This window comes from Schistocerca nitens, chromosome 1, assembly GCF_023898315.1.
Source record: "Schistocerca nitens isolate TAMUIC-IGC-003100 chromosome 1, iqSchNite1.1, whole genome shotgun sequence".
NCBI classification, from domain to species: Eukaryota; Metazoa; Arthropoda; class Insecta; order Orthoptera; family Acrididae; genus Schistocerca; species Schistocerca nitens.
The window spans coordinates 456627195-456644346 of record NC_064614.1 but is presented as its reverse complement, the minus strand read 5'-3'; the positions used below and the strand labels follow the sequence as shown (position 1 = coordinate 456644346).

Sequence of the window (17152 nt, the reverse complement as noted above, 5' to 3'; positions counted from 1 at the left end):
TGACTAAGCATCAGTTGACAACAGCGTCAGTGCGAAGGATGTCGTCGTGAGAGAAGTTAACGTGTGCTGTTGCGCGTAGGTTTACAATGTTATTTTCTGTTTACGAATGATGACTTGAGCCGTTTCCGCGAAATATCGAGTGTAAGTCGTTGTTGCACCTCTATGGCTAATTACTCTCATGTTTTACTTTATTATTGACATTGTTTTTATGTAATTTTAAGCAATGAACATGTTTTTTGTTGTTTCCATTTATCAGATCTACATTCCGTCGCTGTCTATGGTAGTTGTTTAATATTGCTCTATTAGCGTTAGAAATTTTTATATGCGTAAGCAATAAGTCGATGAGTTTCAGCGGTTCGTTTTTCCGCCAGCGACTGAGTTCTGTTCACATAACTCAAATAATTCTGTGGAAAGCCGGTGCGCATACTACATTTTCACCGTCGCATTACGTCACAATTTGTTAACAAATCGCAGTCTCTAGCATCGGTGAATATGTATTTAAGTGAATCTTGGCGACGGATGCTACTGTTATTTATGCATTTTTTTCACCCATTGCCCGTTTTTCACTGTGCTTTTAGTCGTAAACCGATCTTCAGGTTTAAAAATCATAGTCGCGGTAGTTTACTGCTACAAGGATATTTTGTTGTCAGTAAGCTTTCGACAGTGTTTACCATGTTGGGTACGGGAAACATAATAGCTGGTTGTTAATATTGTGTGTGCACAGTACATTTACTTCGACTGAGATCATTTTATACTTCAGCGTACACGCCGTTATTTTATAAGCTTGTTTTTCTGATAATAGCGGTATTCAAGGCCACCACATTTTATTTATATTGGCAACGAAATCGCGTGATTTTGAATTCTACTAATGATTAGTCGTCTAGCTACACTAGTCGACATCTCGCGCTGATTTCATACAGGCTCATTTTTATTTATAACTAATTTACTATATGCAGTATAGTTCATTTTGATAGTCATCCGCTAATTCCGGTTTCTCAATAATAACCGAAAGCAAACTGCATCATAGCACAGACGTTCTATTAAATACTACGTGTTTATGGTGTCTCAGGTGTCCAGAATATTGCCAGATTTGCTAACAATTCTCAGAGGAATATTCTTAAAAGTGTAAGGTTCATTGGCTCCAAAATACGTTCGCAGCGCGAAACGGGGTAGTAAATTGCTTTCGACTTATTCATCACACAATGAACTGCAAATGTATCGGGGTGTACGTTTGCGAGATGCAGGGACGGGCAATCAGAACTCGTAACTGCGTTAACTAGCCATTAAGCGCGGTACGCAGCGCAGAATGTGAATGTGATCTCTGAAAGCACACCAGTGTGTAAATGCATGATAAGTTATCCGGCAGGTATGGAAGTAGCCTACGTCTCTGTGAATTTTAGGCGTCTATACACAGCATCCAGCGTAATTTTAAACGGCCTGAAGACGAGTCACAGATGTGTTCCCAACTACTGCCCAAAACTGTTTTAGTTAATCAAGATGACGCGAAAGTAAAAGTGCAGATACTGTTCAGGTACAAATAACTATTAGGTCTGTAAAACATCAAATTCGCTTCTTTTTGAGATATCACATTTGTTTCCACGCGGAACGCGCAGATCCAGTTTCTGTTTTGAATTTACTTGCAATCAGTCGAACATGTTAGAAGACCACACACATATACAGGGTGAGTCACTTAACATTACCGCTGGATATATTTCGTAAACCACATCAAATACTGACGAATCGATTCCACAGACCGAACGTGAGGAGAGGGCCTAGTGTAATTGGTTAATACAAACCATAAAAAAATGCACGGAAGTATGTTTTTTAACACAAACCTACGTTTGTTTAAATGGAACCCCGTTAGTTTTGTTAGCACATCTGAACATATAAACAAATACGTAATCAGTGCCGTTTGTTGCATTGTAAAATGTTAATTACATCCGGAGATATTGTAATCTAAAGTTGACGCTTGAGTACCACTCCTCAGCTGTTCGATCGTGTGTATCGGAGAGCACCGAAGTACGTAGGGATCCAAAGGGAACAGTGATGGACCTTAGGTACAGAAGAGACTGGAACAGCACATTACGTCCACATGCTAACACCTTTTTTATTGGTCTTTTTCACTGACGCACATGTACATTACCATGAGGGGTGAGGTACACGTACACACGTGGTTTCCGTTTTCAATTACGGAGTGGAATAGTGTGTGTCCTGACATGTCAGGCCAATAGATGTTCAATGTGGTGGCCATCATTTGCTGCACACAATTGCAATCTCTGGCGTAATGAATGTCGTACACGCCGCAGTACATCTGGTGTAATGTCACCGCAGGCTGCCACAATACGTTTTCATATCCTCTGGGGTTGTAGGCACATCACGGTACACATTCTCCTTTAACGTACCCCACAGAAAGAAGTCCAGAGGTGTGAGATCAGGAGAACGGGTTGGCCAATTTATGCGTCCTCCACGTCCTGTGAAACGCCCGTCGAACATCCTGTCACGGGTCAGCCTAGTGTTAATTGCGGAATGTGCAGGTGCACCATCATGCTGATACCACATACGTCGACGCGTTTCCAGTGGGACATTTTCGAGCAACGTTGGCAGATCATTCTGTAGAAACGCGATGTATGTTGCAGCTGTTTGGGCTCTGCAATGAAGTAAGGACCAATGAGGTGGTCGCCAATGATTCCGCACCATACATTTACAGTCCACGGTTTCGCTGTCGCTCTACCTGTCTGAGCCAGCGAGTATTGTCCACGGACCAGTAATGCATGTTCCGTAGATTCACTGCCCCGTGGTTTGTGAAACCAGCTTCATCGGTAAACAGGTAGAACTGCAACGCATTCTCTGTTAATGCCCATTGACAGAATTGCACTCGATGATTAAAGTCATCACCATGTAATTGCTGATGTAGCGACACATGAAACGGGTGAAAGCGGTGACGATGCAGTATGCGCATGACACCACTTTGACTCAGTCCACCGGCTCTCGCAATGTCCCGTGTACTCATGTGTGGGTTCATGGCAACAGCAGCTAACACACCAACTGGATCCGCTTCTCCTGTGACGGGCCTGTTACGGACCCGTTTGCGTGCTACGTCCATACTTGTTGCATACAGTTGGCGGTAGATGTTTTGCAATGTGCGGCACGTTGGATGCTCTCTGTCCGGGTACCGTTCTGCATACACCCTGCAGGCTTCAGCTGCATTTCGTCGACACTCGCCATAGATGAGTATCATCTCCGCCTTTTCAGAGTTCGAATACACCATGCTCACAGTTCCTACAACACTACACTATCACAGACGTCTGGTAACATGCGGAGACGAATGCAGAATAACAATGGCAGCAAGCGCTACATGCGGACACTGCGACAGCTAGACCAAACCACAACAGTGCACTACAGCCACACTCGTAAACACGGTCGTCATCGTAAACATGTCCCTGCAGATGCTGCTCGCCGACCGTGGCCCGTGTTTGTTACAACACGCAACAGAACGTCGGAGGTTTCAAGCGTCAACTTTAGGTTACAATATCTCCGGATGTAATTAACATTTTACAATGCAACAAACGGCACTGATGACGTATTTGTTTATATGTTCAGATGTGCTGACAAAACTAACGTGGTTCCATTTAAAAAAACGTAGGTTTGTGTTAAAAAACATACTTCCGTGCATTTTTGTATGGTTTGTATTAAACAATTACACTGGCCCCTCTCCTCACGTTCGGTCTGTGGAATCGGTTCGTCAATATTTGATGTGGTTTACGAAATATATCAAGCGGTAACGTTTCTGACGCATTTGCGAGGTGGGGCGTAATCGTGCGACTTCCAGACTGCGATGCATCGGTGTTGTCTTGTAAATGCCGTGTGACTTGGTAGGGCCTCCCGTCGGGTAGACCGTTCGCCGTCGCCGGGTGCAAGTCTTTCGATTTGATGCCACTTCGGCGACTTGCGTGTTGTCTTGAGACTACGAAGTTCAGTAAGTTCAGTTATTGTTGGTGAACATTATAACACCAAATAGGGTCCGGGTCGTTCCCGTTACGAACAGTGATAGTGTCGTTGGAAATTCCAGCTGTCGACACAGCCACCGAAAAAAAAGTAAATAAAGGAGATGACATAGTGGTATTCTGGAGGCCAAGACTGAAATTTCCGGCCGGCCGGCCATCCAGGCTTAATTTTTTCCCTGATTGCTTTTAAATAGTTTTTGGCAAATGATGGGATGGTCCCTCAAAAAGGTCGCAACCGAAATCCTCTACCAAGTCGATGAATATTAAGATACTGCACTCCTTTCCTTTCGTCTTAAGCAGGTCTTATTAAGGCAATGGAGTAAAATGAGGTTTCTACAGTTTCTATGAAATTTGCCCCATAATTCTAGTCACTTAAGATTATTCAAAATTCATTCGTTAAGGGAACTAAAAGAAAAGAAAGAGGGGGGGACGTCGAAATAATATAAATATTGAGTCAACTTTATATCGATTGTAACAATTTACACACGTTAGGCAAAGTAGAAAATCGTAGATTTGAATTACGTTCATGTCAGGCAACTGTTTGTGAATGTAACTGTTAAACTTTAAGTAAACACTTTCTGAAATATCAGTATCCACCTTTATATTCCACGTGCCACTGCGTGAGATACGGCAAAGGAAACATCATCCCCTCACCATCTCCTCCTTGGCGCCTTTCTTTTCAGTCAGGTCGTAGTGTTCGAAGAAGAGTGTATAGGGGAGAGGGGGAGTAAATTCTTCGTATGATCTAGCCTCTTGAAATTTTAAGAGCTCTACCCAGCTATTGTCGCCCGTCACCTTGAACTATCCCACTTTCCGTTTGCTGATCGTCTTTCTAACGTTCGCCTACCGATCAAATCGGCTTGTCACAAGTCGCACAGTTCTTCATTAAACTGATTTAGTTTCTTTCATTCAATCCGATGTTCAGTCTCGGAGTACTCGAGGATACATCACACGACCTTCTTGTAAACTACATTTTTAGTACAAAAACCTAGAAGTCTCTTCACGAATCGTAGATTGATTTTTTCCTCTAGATAATATTCAGGTGGTCGTTAATTTTATTACTTTGGACAATCTCGCCGACGCATGCTTCCAATGTTGACTCGTGATTTATCTCTGAACGATTGCATCGCCGCAGGTCTGTTATGTGAATAATTATGGCTTAGAAGTATTTAAAATGTCTCGTCAAAGCTGTAGAAGTTTTCCCACTCGTCGTTGGATGGTTCAAATAAATCATTATAGCTCAAGTTTAAGGACTTTCAGAAGGTATGCGCGTAAAAGTTCTGTTTTTTTATTATTTTTTTAAATAGTTGTTGACTTTGGCGGAAGTCCGGTTTTGGGCACCCCCTATCAGTACTGGATATGTCAAATGGTTCAGTGGATCAGGATCAACCTTCACTGCACTTTCTGTCTCATCAGCAATGATGTCCATATCCGTACTTGAGCTAGGCTCTTCAGGTTGCAAGTTTTTCGCGTCAAATTACATTGCCTGTATTCATGATTGTACTCGTAGTTGCTTTTACGTCCAGAATAGGCGTTTTACAAACCATTCCGTTTTGAATTTTGTGCTCTGAGCTGTCGGGGCTGACTATTGTAATTATAAAAATAGGTCGCGTATTTTTAACAATTTTTTTTAAATTCACAGTCTCGCCTTTTTTAAGATATGCTTCTGATTCTGTGAATGAGACTCTCCTTCACACCATCACTTTGTTCGCTCAGATCGGTAAATAATCTTTGCGATACTATCCTGTTTGTAAAAATCTGTCAAATCCGTGACGTTGAAAATCGTGTGTTCACTTTTCGCATGTTTTCCCGTCCCCAGCATCCACTTTAGACATTTTAGTTTGAAAACTTAAATATCCAGACGACTCAACAATACACAAGAATCGCGATTTATCTCTTACGGTCACACCGAGATGTTTAAATGATGTCAGTGAAGCGTGAATAATTTCTAATGACACACTCAATAATGTTACGTATGTTCGTGTAATTATACTCTTTCTTTTGCGAAAGTTATCAGCCGCCGCATTCTGAAAGTCGTAATGTTACAGAAGTTCTCGCGAGAGACCATCTCTACAAACTACAACGTAGTCCACAAACTCTCTTAGAAAGCCACTGTATTGTGTGTGTAGCGTGTCAAATAGCGGGCTCTATAACAATTCACCTATGCACCTTCCATGTTGTTCGTCTTCGATAATTCGCATCTCTTCCAAGTATAATGATGAGTTCTCTCTGACAAAGATTATCATGTCTGATCGTATTTTTTTCCGTAACTGCATTTTTTTCTAAATAATGCAGAAGAGCTCCCAACAGTAGATTGTCCCTACAAAGTACAGAACAACTTTATACATTTCGATCCTGAACGTCTTCTGTCTGTATGATTTGTAACAGCAGACCAATTAAAGATATTGTCATCTCTTGAAACGCTATTATATCACAATTTTGCTACTGTTTCATTCAAAATCTGCGTAAATCTGCTGAGTGAACTACTACTGGTCCGGATGGTCACCAGGAGGAACTCTTGTTTTTCAACTTTATCCCTCTGAGCAACAGTTCTATAAATCATTTTGAGAGGCGTCATTCCAGCAACAGCCCTCTGTTTTTAACAACTTGGTGGCAATTTCATGAAGCGAGCGATATCGCTACACATTGGACCACTAGCGCTGTTCTAACAAGGAACTCCTTCAGTGCAATATCGCAAGTTCAATCTTCAGTAAAGCTCATTTGCAATTGTTGGATTAACAATTATGGCAGGAAAAATATTACTTGCTAATCACTCACAATGTGCATTAGGAGGGCGACTGAAAATGAGTGTTCAGCAGGTGCAGAGATCAACCTTCCATGGGACGTATATATTTCACTTCACAAAAAGAACATCATCGACATTCCAGTAATGCTCAAAACAAACCATTAACTTGCCCCATGAATACCGAATGAAAAATGGGGTGACACAGTGATCACCAGGATTCACACCACCAAGATCGAAGGCGAACTCCTTGGGAATTGCAAACCATGCAGGACATTCAGCTACGTATCAACTCTCAAAAGAATGCGTATAGAATCATATTCGTGTAACGGGGTGATGAGAAATTAGGGAACGTGATGGCATGCAACCGAATGCGAAATAGTCTGTCGTGGAGCTTGTCGTGAAACTGGCTATCCTTGGCGTAGGCGTAGTTGCGAATTTTGCGATAATATGTTTTGTAGGCACGAAAAAACATTGAATTCGTCCAGTGATTCCAGGCTGTATGAATTGCAGTGTCACGCACTTTTCAGGAGGGATAGTTTGCTCCAAAGGAGTATGATTTTTATACGCAGACCAGGAATAAAGCAAAGGAAAGTTATTTTGACCAGTTTTTGGCCAAAAGCAGTGCACGTACCGTATTCGTAGTTCTCTTCCGCCCATTTTCCCTCTCTTGCTTGCTGTGACATAAATATTCCCTACTGGCCTTGCAAGATCACGCACACAAGAATCGTAAGGGCAGAGCACCCCCCTCTTCTCGCAGCACAATAAATAGCTTTCTAGCCAATTTACCATCCAGATTTAAAGTCGCCATAATTATTTACGAATGCGTTAGGACACTGATGTTAGTTGATCCTGATGCAACTCTGTTGGTATTCCTAATTTCCATGGTTCCTTTCATATGTATTTCCTCTTCAAATCCCGATTGGTCAGAGTTGAAGCAAATTCCTTGCTGAACGATGGGATAAGTTTGTTGATCTCTACAAACTGTCGGGCCGATTCCGAAGCTTGCTGTACATCACCAAGTTGACACTTTGTTTGAAATTTCGTTATCTTACGTCTTCCAACTCTGTAGCACTGTTTGAATTTATGCAACCATTCACTGCTTCCCTTGAAATCACTGTAATCTATGTCGCGTGCAGTTTGATGTGCATAACGAAGTAGGCCACTATCATGCAGATCTTGTAAATTGTATTGAGTTGTCATTGAAACGTACAAACACAAGTTTTTGTAAAAAGTGCGCCTTGTCCTCCCTTGAATATCCGTAGTTATGCTTGTGCACTACAAGGTCAAATTGCTGCGAACGTATGCGAAATCTGTTCATTTATTACGAGGGTAATCCCAAAAGTAAGGTCTCCTATTTTTCTATAAGTACATTGACCTGTTTATTTCTACAATGGTTTACATCAGTTTACAGCTTGAACATTTAGCTATTTTTCGACATAATCACCATTTTTGTCGATGCATTTTTGTAGACGCTGTGGCAGTTTTTGTATGTCCGTGTCATACCAGCTCGCCGCCATGCTGTTCAGAAAGTTATGAACCTCTTCTTACACCTCGTCGGAGCTGAATCGCTTTCCGGCCAAATGTTCTTTTAACCTAGGGAACAGGGTGCCAAGTCAGGACTATAGGGTGAGTGGGTGACTATGTACCACTGAAACTGGTGCAGGAGAGCAACGGTTTGCCGAGCGGTGTGTGGGCGAGGGTTGTCATGGAGAATGTGTACGCCCTTGCTCAACATTCCTCTTCTCCGGCTCTGAATTGCCCGTTTGAGTTTTCAGAGTCTCACAGTACGTGTCAGCGTTAATTGTGGTCCCAGTGATTTAGCTCCGGCGACGAGATGAAAGAAGAGTTTCATAACTTTCTGAACAGCATGACGGCGAGCTGGTATGACATAGGCATACGAAAACTGCCACAGCGTCTACAAAAATGCATCGACAGAAATGCTGATTGTCGAAAAATAGCTAAATGTTCAAGCTGTAAACTGATGTAGCCATTGTAGAAATAAACAGGTCTATGTACTTATAAAAAAAAATAGGAGACCTTACTTTCGGGATTACCCTCGCATTATTATTATTATTTTACTATGCTGCGGATGATCTTCCATGTACGTAATTATGTTTAGACCCGCACCCAGGACAACGATTGTCCCTCACTACATTTCACTAGAGACGGCATTTGTGGCTTGTTGTCCGACAAGTATAATGAACTACATGGCTCGTCAGCCATTTCGGTATCACTTCGACTTGTTAAGTACGTACCGTCATCACTGTACTCCTCATGTACATTGTCCGGAAAGTCGATCGTATGCGACACCAAACATTCCACTGACTGATCTTGCAGAAACTCTAATATTTCGTCTGTCACCACTTTCTCACTGTGCGAAATTCCTTGGGTTCCTTTCTGACGAAATGTCAACTTCAGCAACTGTTGTAGATATAATGCGATGCTTGCTTTGTTTATTGTTGCCATTGCTCAGCTTTGTATCAGCACCACTAGCACTGTAGCACAGTTGGGAGTTACTCGTCGAGTAAGCAATTAAGCAGTTCCAGTTCTGTTGGCTCCGTAGCCTCATGCTGTGCCCACCATTGGATACCTCCAGTCCCACCTCCTGTTGCCATTATCAGCCAATATTGCATGGTGGACAATACGTGGGGCGTCGAACGCCGTAAACATCATTGGCCTTTTGCGACCTCGTACTCAGTGGGTTCTTTGCAAGATCTGATGTCGCGCATCATTTAACATGAACAAGGAATGATAATACAAGGGGCGTTCACTAAATAATGCAACACTTTTTTCGTCGGCAAATTTCGGTTGACAAAATGCGGAATTTGTTGTGGGACATCGCGGAATATTCCCGCTTCAGTCTCTGTAGTTTCGTGAGGTTCCGATGGTGATGGTGTTATACGTACCCCCCAAAATGGCTTCTGTAACGGACGTGCGTTACAAGCAGAGATCTGTCATTGAGTTTCTTTTGGCAGAAAACCGAGCGTCGCGAAGATTCAGAGCTGCTTGCAGAACGTCCACGGAGACCTCGCAGTGAACATCGCAAAGCCCCACACAAGCTTGTATCCCGAGTGGAGCTCACAAAACTTCGCTGGACTGTACTTCCTGTTCAGCCCGGGTCTCGCACCTTCCGACTCCCATCTGTTTGGCGCAATGAAGGATGGACTCCTCTGGAAGCAGTACGTGGATGATGGGGAGTTCACTGACATTGGCTCCGACATCGACCAGTAGTGCGGTTCGATACAGGCATACCAGCCCTCCCGGCAGAGTAGCTTCATACCGCGGCTTTGAACGGTGATTGTGTTGAAAAATAGGGTTTTGTATCCAGAAGAATTGGGAATGATATTGTTTATGGAATCCTGAATAAAACTAACTTGCTTTCAGAGTAAAAGTGTTACATTACTTATTGAACGCCCCTCGCAAGTTACCCCATAAAATAAGATTAATCATCCAAATCCATCGACGTCAAAATCAAAGTGAGATCGTTAAAATGAGTTATGTGACATACTAGTTAATATACTTGATTCGTGTTCCCGAAGAGCGGCCTTCAAATTTTCATCCGACCAACCTGAACTCCTTTTTACATGAATTCCCCAAATAACTTCAGACGAATACTGTGGTGTATTCTTCTAAACGGCAACCGCCGATGCCATCTACCTCTCTTGTTCATCTGGACATGTGATACTTCCCTAATGACGCCTAAGGCAATGGGCGTTACATCTACATCTATACTATTTTGCATACCACTGTCACTTTCTGTTTTCCTGTTCCAATAGCGAATGTTTCGCGGTAAGAATGGTTGTTGGTAAGTCTACGTGTGGGCTCCAACCTTTGATTGACTCTCCCAGGAACGTACACTCTCGGAGCCTTGATAGTAAACAAAATCGTTATGTAGAACGCCTCTCTTGCAGTGTCTGCCACTGATGTTGGCTGAGTATATGCTTGCTAAATGAACGTGTAATGAAACGTGCTGCTCTTCTTCTGATCTTTTCTATTTCCTGTATCAATCATATCTGGTACTGGTTCCAGTCTGACGACCAGTATTCAAAGGCTAAACTTCCAAAGTCGGAATAGTATTTCATCTTTGGCAAGTATAAAAACAAAGTTATGTATTTTTTATTATATCCTTTTGATATTCGCACAAAGCGATTCGCGGAAACCACAAAAAAATTAAAGTATCGTTATTGTAATTTAGACCCTTTCGAACCACATTGGTCGATGAATTGTGGTTAGAAACGATACACGTGCCCCTATTTTAGAAGGAACAGGGATTGACTCTACCGTGCTCTTGGTAAGGATCCGCTCCAGCATTCCCCTGGACAATTTGGGTGAAGTACGGGAAATTTGCATGGTGTTCACTACAAGTGAGTCGGAACTGTGTAGTAATGTTCTCCAGGTTATGAGACCGCTGCTTCATCGTTTACGCTACGTTGCTCCGTAACCTCTAGCATCATCGCTGTCGGTGAGATGTTACGCCACAAGAAAATAGAAGCAAACCAGAGTGCCTCGGCCGGCGAAAGTATGCGGTGCAAGCTTTCTATGATCCGTTGCATGTTTATGGAGAGCGCAAACGTGCTACCCTTTCCTGTTTTCGTCGAAGGCAGATAACCTTAGAAGTCTAGCATGTAAAGCGTTCCGCTTTTTGTATTTATAAAATTGTTGTTGTTGTGGTCTTCAGTCCAGAGACTGGTTTGATGCAGCTCTCCATGCTACTCTATCCTGTGCAAACTTCTTCATCTCCCAGTACCTACTGCAACCTACAGCCTTCTGAATCTGCTTAGTGTATTCATCTCTTGGTATCCCTCTACAATTTTTACCCTCCACGCTGCCCTCCAATGCTAAATTTGTGATCCCTTGACGCCTCAGAACATGTCCTACCAACCGGTCCCTTCTTCTTGTCAAGTTGTGCCACAAACTCCTCTTCTCCCCAATCCTATTCAATACCTCCTCAGTAGTTATGTGATCTACCCATCTAATCTTCAGCATTCTTCTGTAGCACCACATTTCGAAAGCTTCTATTCTCTTCTTGTCCAAACTATTTATCGTCCATGTTTCACTTCCATACATGGCTACACTCCATACAAATACTTTCAGTAACGACTTCCTGAAACTTAAATCTACACTCGATGTTAACAAATTTATATTCTTCAGAAACGCTTTCCTTGCCATTGCCAGTCTACATTTTATATCCTCTCTATTTCGACCATCATAAGTTATTTTGCTCCCCAAATAGCAAAACTCCTTCACTACTTTAAGTGTCTCATTTCCTAATCTAATTCCCTCAGCATCACCCGACTTAATTCGACTACATTCCATTATTCTCGTTTTGCTTTTGTTGATGTTCATCTTATATCCTCCTTTCAAGACACTGTCCATTCCGTTCAACTGTTCTTCCAAGTCCTTTGCTGTCTCTGACAGAATTACAATGTCATCGGCGAACCTCAAAGTTTTGTTTCTTCTCCATGGATTTTAATTCTTACTCGAAATTTTTCTTTTATTTCCTTCACTGCTTGCTCAATATACAGATTGAATAACATCGGGGAGAGGCTACAACCCTGTCTCACTCCGTTACCAACCACTGCTTCCCTTTCATGCCCCTCGACTCTTGTAACTGCCATCTGGTTTCTGTACAAATTGTAAATAGCCTTACGCTCACTGTATTTTACCCCTGCCACCTTTAGAATTTGAAAGAGAATATTCCAGTCAACATTGTCAAAAGCTTCTTCTAAGTCTACAAATGCTAGAAACGTAGGTTTGCCTTTCCTTAATCTTTCTTCTAAGATAAGTCGTAAGGTCAGTATTGCCTCACGTGTTCCAATATTTCTACGGAATCCAAACTGATCTTCCCCGCGGTCGGATTCTACCAGTTTTTCATTCGTCTGTAAAGAATTCGCGTAAGTATTTTGCAGCTGTGACTTATTAAACTGATAGTTCGGTAATTCTCACATCTGTCAACACCTGCTTTCTTTGGGATTGGAATTATTATTCTCTTCTTGAAGTCTGATGGTATTTCGCCTGTCTCATACATCTTGCTCACCAGATGGTAGAGTTTCGTCAGGACTGGCTCTCCCAAGGCCGTCAGTAGTTCTAATGGAATGTTGTCCACTCCCGGGGCCTTGTTTCGACTCAGGTCTTTCAGTGCTCTGTCAAACTCTTCACGCAGTATCGTATCCCCCATTTCATCTTTATCTACATCCTCTTCCATTTCCATAATATTGTCCTCAAGTACATCGCCCTTGTATAGCCCCTCTATATACTCCTTCCACCTTTCTGCTTTCCCTTCTTTGCTTAGGACTGGGTTTCCATCTGAGCTCTTGATATTCATACAAGTGGATCTCTTTTCTCCAAAGGTCTCTTTAATTTTCCTGTAGGCAGTATCTATCTTGCCCCTAGTGAGATAAGCCTTTACATCCTTACATTTGTCCTCTAGCCATCCCTGCTTAGCCATTTTGCACTTCCTATCGATCTCATTTTTGAGACGTTTGTATTCCTTTTCGCCTGCTTCATTTACTGCATTTTTATATTTTCTCCTTTCACCAATTAAATTCAATATTTCTTCTGTTACCCAAGGATTTCTACTAGCCCTCGTCTTTTTACCTACTTGATCCTCTGCTGCCTTCACTACTTCATCCCTCAAAGCTACCCATTCTTCTTCTACTGTATTTCTTTCCCCCATTCCTGTCAATTGTTCCCTTATGCTCTCCCTTCAACTCTGTACAACCTCTGGTTTAGTCAGTTTATCCAGGTCCCATCTCCTTATATCCCCACCTGTTTGCAGTTTCTTTAGTTTTAATCTACAGTTCGTAACCAATAGATTGTGGTCAGAGTCCATATCTGTCCCTGGAAATGTCTTACAATTTAAAACCTGGTTCCTAAATCTCTGTCTTACCATTATGTAATCTATCTGATACCTTCTAATATCTCCAGGATTCTTCCATGTATACAACCTTCTTTCATGATTCTTGAACCAAGTGTTAGCTATGATTAAGTTAGGCTCTGTGCAAAATTCTACCAGACGGCTTCCTCTTTAATTTCTTACCCCCCAATCCTTATTCACCTACTATGTTTCCTTCTCTCCCTTTTTACTACTCTCGAATTCCAGTCACCCATGACTATTAAATTTTCGTCTCCCTTCACTACCTGAATAAATTCTTTTATCTCATCATACATTTCATCAATTTCTTCATCTGCAGAGCTAGTTGGCATATAAACTTGTACTACTGTAGTAAGCATGGGCTTCGTGTCTATCTTAACCACAATAATGCGTTCACTACGCTGTTTGTAGTAGCTTACCCGCACTCCTATTTTTTTTATTCGTTATTAAACCTACTCCTGCAATTCCCCTATTTGATTTTGTATATATAACCCTGTATTCACTAGACCAGAAGTCTTGTTCCCCCTGCCACCGAACTTCACTAATTCCCACTATATCTAACTTTAACCTATCCATTTCCGTTTTTAAATTTTCTAACCTACCTGCCCGATTAAGGGATCTGACATTCCACGCTCTGATCCGTAGAACGCCAGTTTTCTTTCTCCTGATAACGACGTCCTCTTGAGTAGTCCCCTGCCCGGAGATCCGAATGGGGGACTATTTTACCTCCGGAATATTTTACCCAAGAGGACGCCATCATCATTTAACCATACAGTAATGCTGCATGCCCTCGGGAAAAATTACGGCCGTAGTTTCCCCTTGCTTTCAGCCGTTCGCAGTACCAGCACAGCAAGGCCGTTTTGGTTAGTGTTACAAGGTCAGATCAGTCAGTCATCCAGACTGTTGCCCCTGCAACTACTGATGTGGCTGCTGCCCCTCTGCTGCCCCTCTTCAGGAACCACACGTTTGTCTGGCCTCTCAACAGATACCCCTCCGTTGTGGTTGCACCTACGGTTCGGCCATCTGTATCGCTGAGGCACGCAAGCCTCCCCACCAACGGCAAGGGCCATGGTTCATGGGGGGAGGATTTATAAAATATATTCTGTAATACATGGGCAATGTAACAACTAAAACGGCTTCTGATACCAAATGTAACAGTTGTGTTACTAAACGTGACACTTCTGTCACTAAATGTAACTGGGTTTTCTTTTGATGCTGTCAATTGTCAGGATGAGCATTCTAAAGCATTCTGTCAGGGTGAAAATATTAAATAAATTAACTTTTCTCTCTTAACAACATGTGGGCAGGGTGGGTTCTTCCTTGGCTCGGGTATGAGGTCGAATGAAACATCATTTTTACATAAGATAACTTTTATTGAAGATTTGTACAACTGTATCTTACGGAATATTCTGGTTCGGAGAGCGGCAGCTGTGTCGTTTGTGAAGTCTTCTGCTGCGGCAGCGGCGGCGGCGGCGGCAGCGTCTGATTACGCGTAGCGGTGTGTATCTCGTGTCGCCGTCTCGCCCAGCTGACTGGCGAAGCGCAGCGCGAGGTGGCCCGTTTAATTATTGCGAGCGAAATCGTGCATCGGATGATACCTTGGGTGTCGCGTCCCAGTGTTTCTCTTCTCTAAGCGGCCGCGTGGGTTCTGCGTCGGCCAGCGGAGCGGCGCGGCGGGGGAAGGCCAGTGTGGCGGACTCGAACCACGGACTCCCGCTTGCCAGTCTTCGGCTGTCAGGTCTTCATCCCAGCTCACAGGTGACTACTGATGTGAGGCCGTCTCCTTCCCGTCCTCACGAGTCACCCGGGTATGTAAAAACCAGACTTCAAATACCTTTTAACTTCTGTCTTCTGGCGCCGCGGCTGCTGCTTGCTATTCCATTACAGCGGCGGACTTGGTGCGTCTGTGCATGATGCAGTCTCTTCTTGCATGACGGTCTTCAGCACCGAAACTGACTGAAAACTTCTTCGTCTTCTTCGTCTCTTCTCTCCGTCTCCGTCTTCGTCTCCGTCTCCGTCTTCATCTGACTTCATCTCTCTGGCCCACTGCGTCTCGCGTATTTATTCACTTCAGTTTACTGGAGGTGAACGACTTCACGGTCATTGCCTCGTCTGTCACGTTGAAAAGCTTCTCGAAGAATCTTCTTAACGTCGGTCGTTGGCTCTTGGAATGTAGGTGAGGGCCTTTGCTCACATACGACAACTGAGAAACACGTGAGCCGGTCGGGCGATGCCCTGACGGCTGAATCGACAGCGCCCGCTTATGTGGAAGTTGCTGACTTCACGGTCATTGTCTCTTCTGTTCTGCTGTTCGGCCCGCTGCTTGCGAGTATGTAACTCTCTAAACTAAACCAAGTTTTTCATTTATATTCTAATTTCTAGTTCACTTTGATTTCACTAATTTATTTACTTAAGTACCACTCAACAGCAAACAACATTGGAAATCATGAGTAACACCAAACGATAATTTAACCTCACGAAATTTGTACTACAAAAATTGTTTCTAATCTGAAACACACGAGAAAATGAAACTTGGTAACAAATTGTAACTACTACATAGTACATATACTATATGTATAAAAAGAGACTTGTATTACAGTCCAATGAAGATAATTCATAAATAAAAGAAGCGAAACGTGTATGACAAAAAGCAGACTGGTTTTCATTTAGTTGCAAAGATGTAACATACCTCAATGAACATCTATTTTATTCAAAGAGGGCATCCATCCACCTTTGCGCTTGCCCATCAAATCCCAGATTTTCATTTGTGAATTCCCGTCATTTACGACGAATCATAGCGTGGAAAAGTACAAAGTCACCCCTGAGATGAAGAGCGCTGCGTCACCTTTAACGTAGACGATTCACTTACTGAACCAATTGATGTTTTTCCGCAGAGGTGACTTGCGAGGATGAAAGTAGCCCAAGCTCTTGTCACAGATCTTGTAAAATGAAACTGAGCAGTCAATACCATATTTTTAATCTTTGTTAGATCACGGGCAGCATAGATAAAATCCAGCCTGAACGTAACAAGTCACTGGCTTGATTCGTACACTCGCTAGTTCTACGAATTTTGGACCAGACGATATTGTTCCAGCAGCATATTAAAATATTTCCAATATCCCTGTTGTTATCGACGTTGCCTGAATGGAAAACATTCTGTAATTTCGTATTCTCAACCAAATACTCTAAGACAAAAAAAGGATGCACCACGTACGAATTATCTGAATGGAACAGAAATCAGTAGATATGATGTACATTTAGAGACCAACAAATAATTACAATTTCAGAAAAATTGGATGATTTATTCAAGAGAAAGGGTTCCACAAATTGAAGAGTCAATAACGCGCTGGTTCACCTCTGGCACTTATGCAAGCAGTTATTCGGCCTGGTGTTGATTGATAGGGTTGTTGGATGACTTCTTGGTGGATATCATGCCAAATTCTGTCCAATTGGCGAGTTAGATCGTCAAAATCCCGAGCTGATTGGAGGACTCTGCCCGTAATGCTCCAATCAGATTACACAAGCAAT

At 42.7% G+C, this 17152-nt stretch overlaps 1 protein-coding gene across 4 annotated transcripts in view; it reads left to right on the top strand.

The window, feature by feature from the left end:
* Positions 1 to 5: 5 nt before the first annotated feature.
* Positions 6 to 17152, top strand: part of LOC126251706 (CAP-Gly domain-containing linker protein 1) — a 571456-nt gene continuing 554309 nt past the window's right edge. For all 4 annotated transcript variants that reach the window (XM_049952334.1, XM_049952318.1, XM_049952309.1 and 1 more), the window contains exon 1: positions 6 to 141. The gene's annotated coding sequence lies outside the window, so the exon portion shown is untranslated. The remainder of the gene's footprint in view (positions 142 to 17152) is intronic.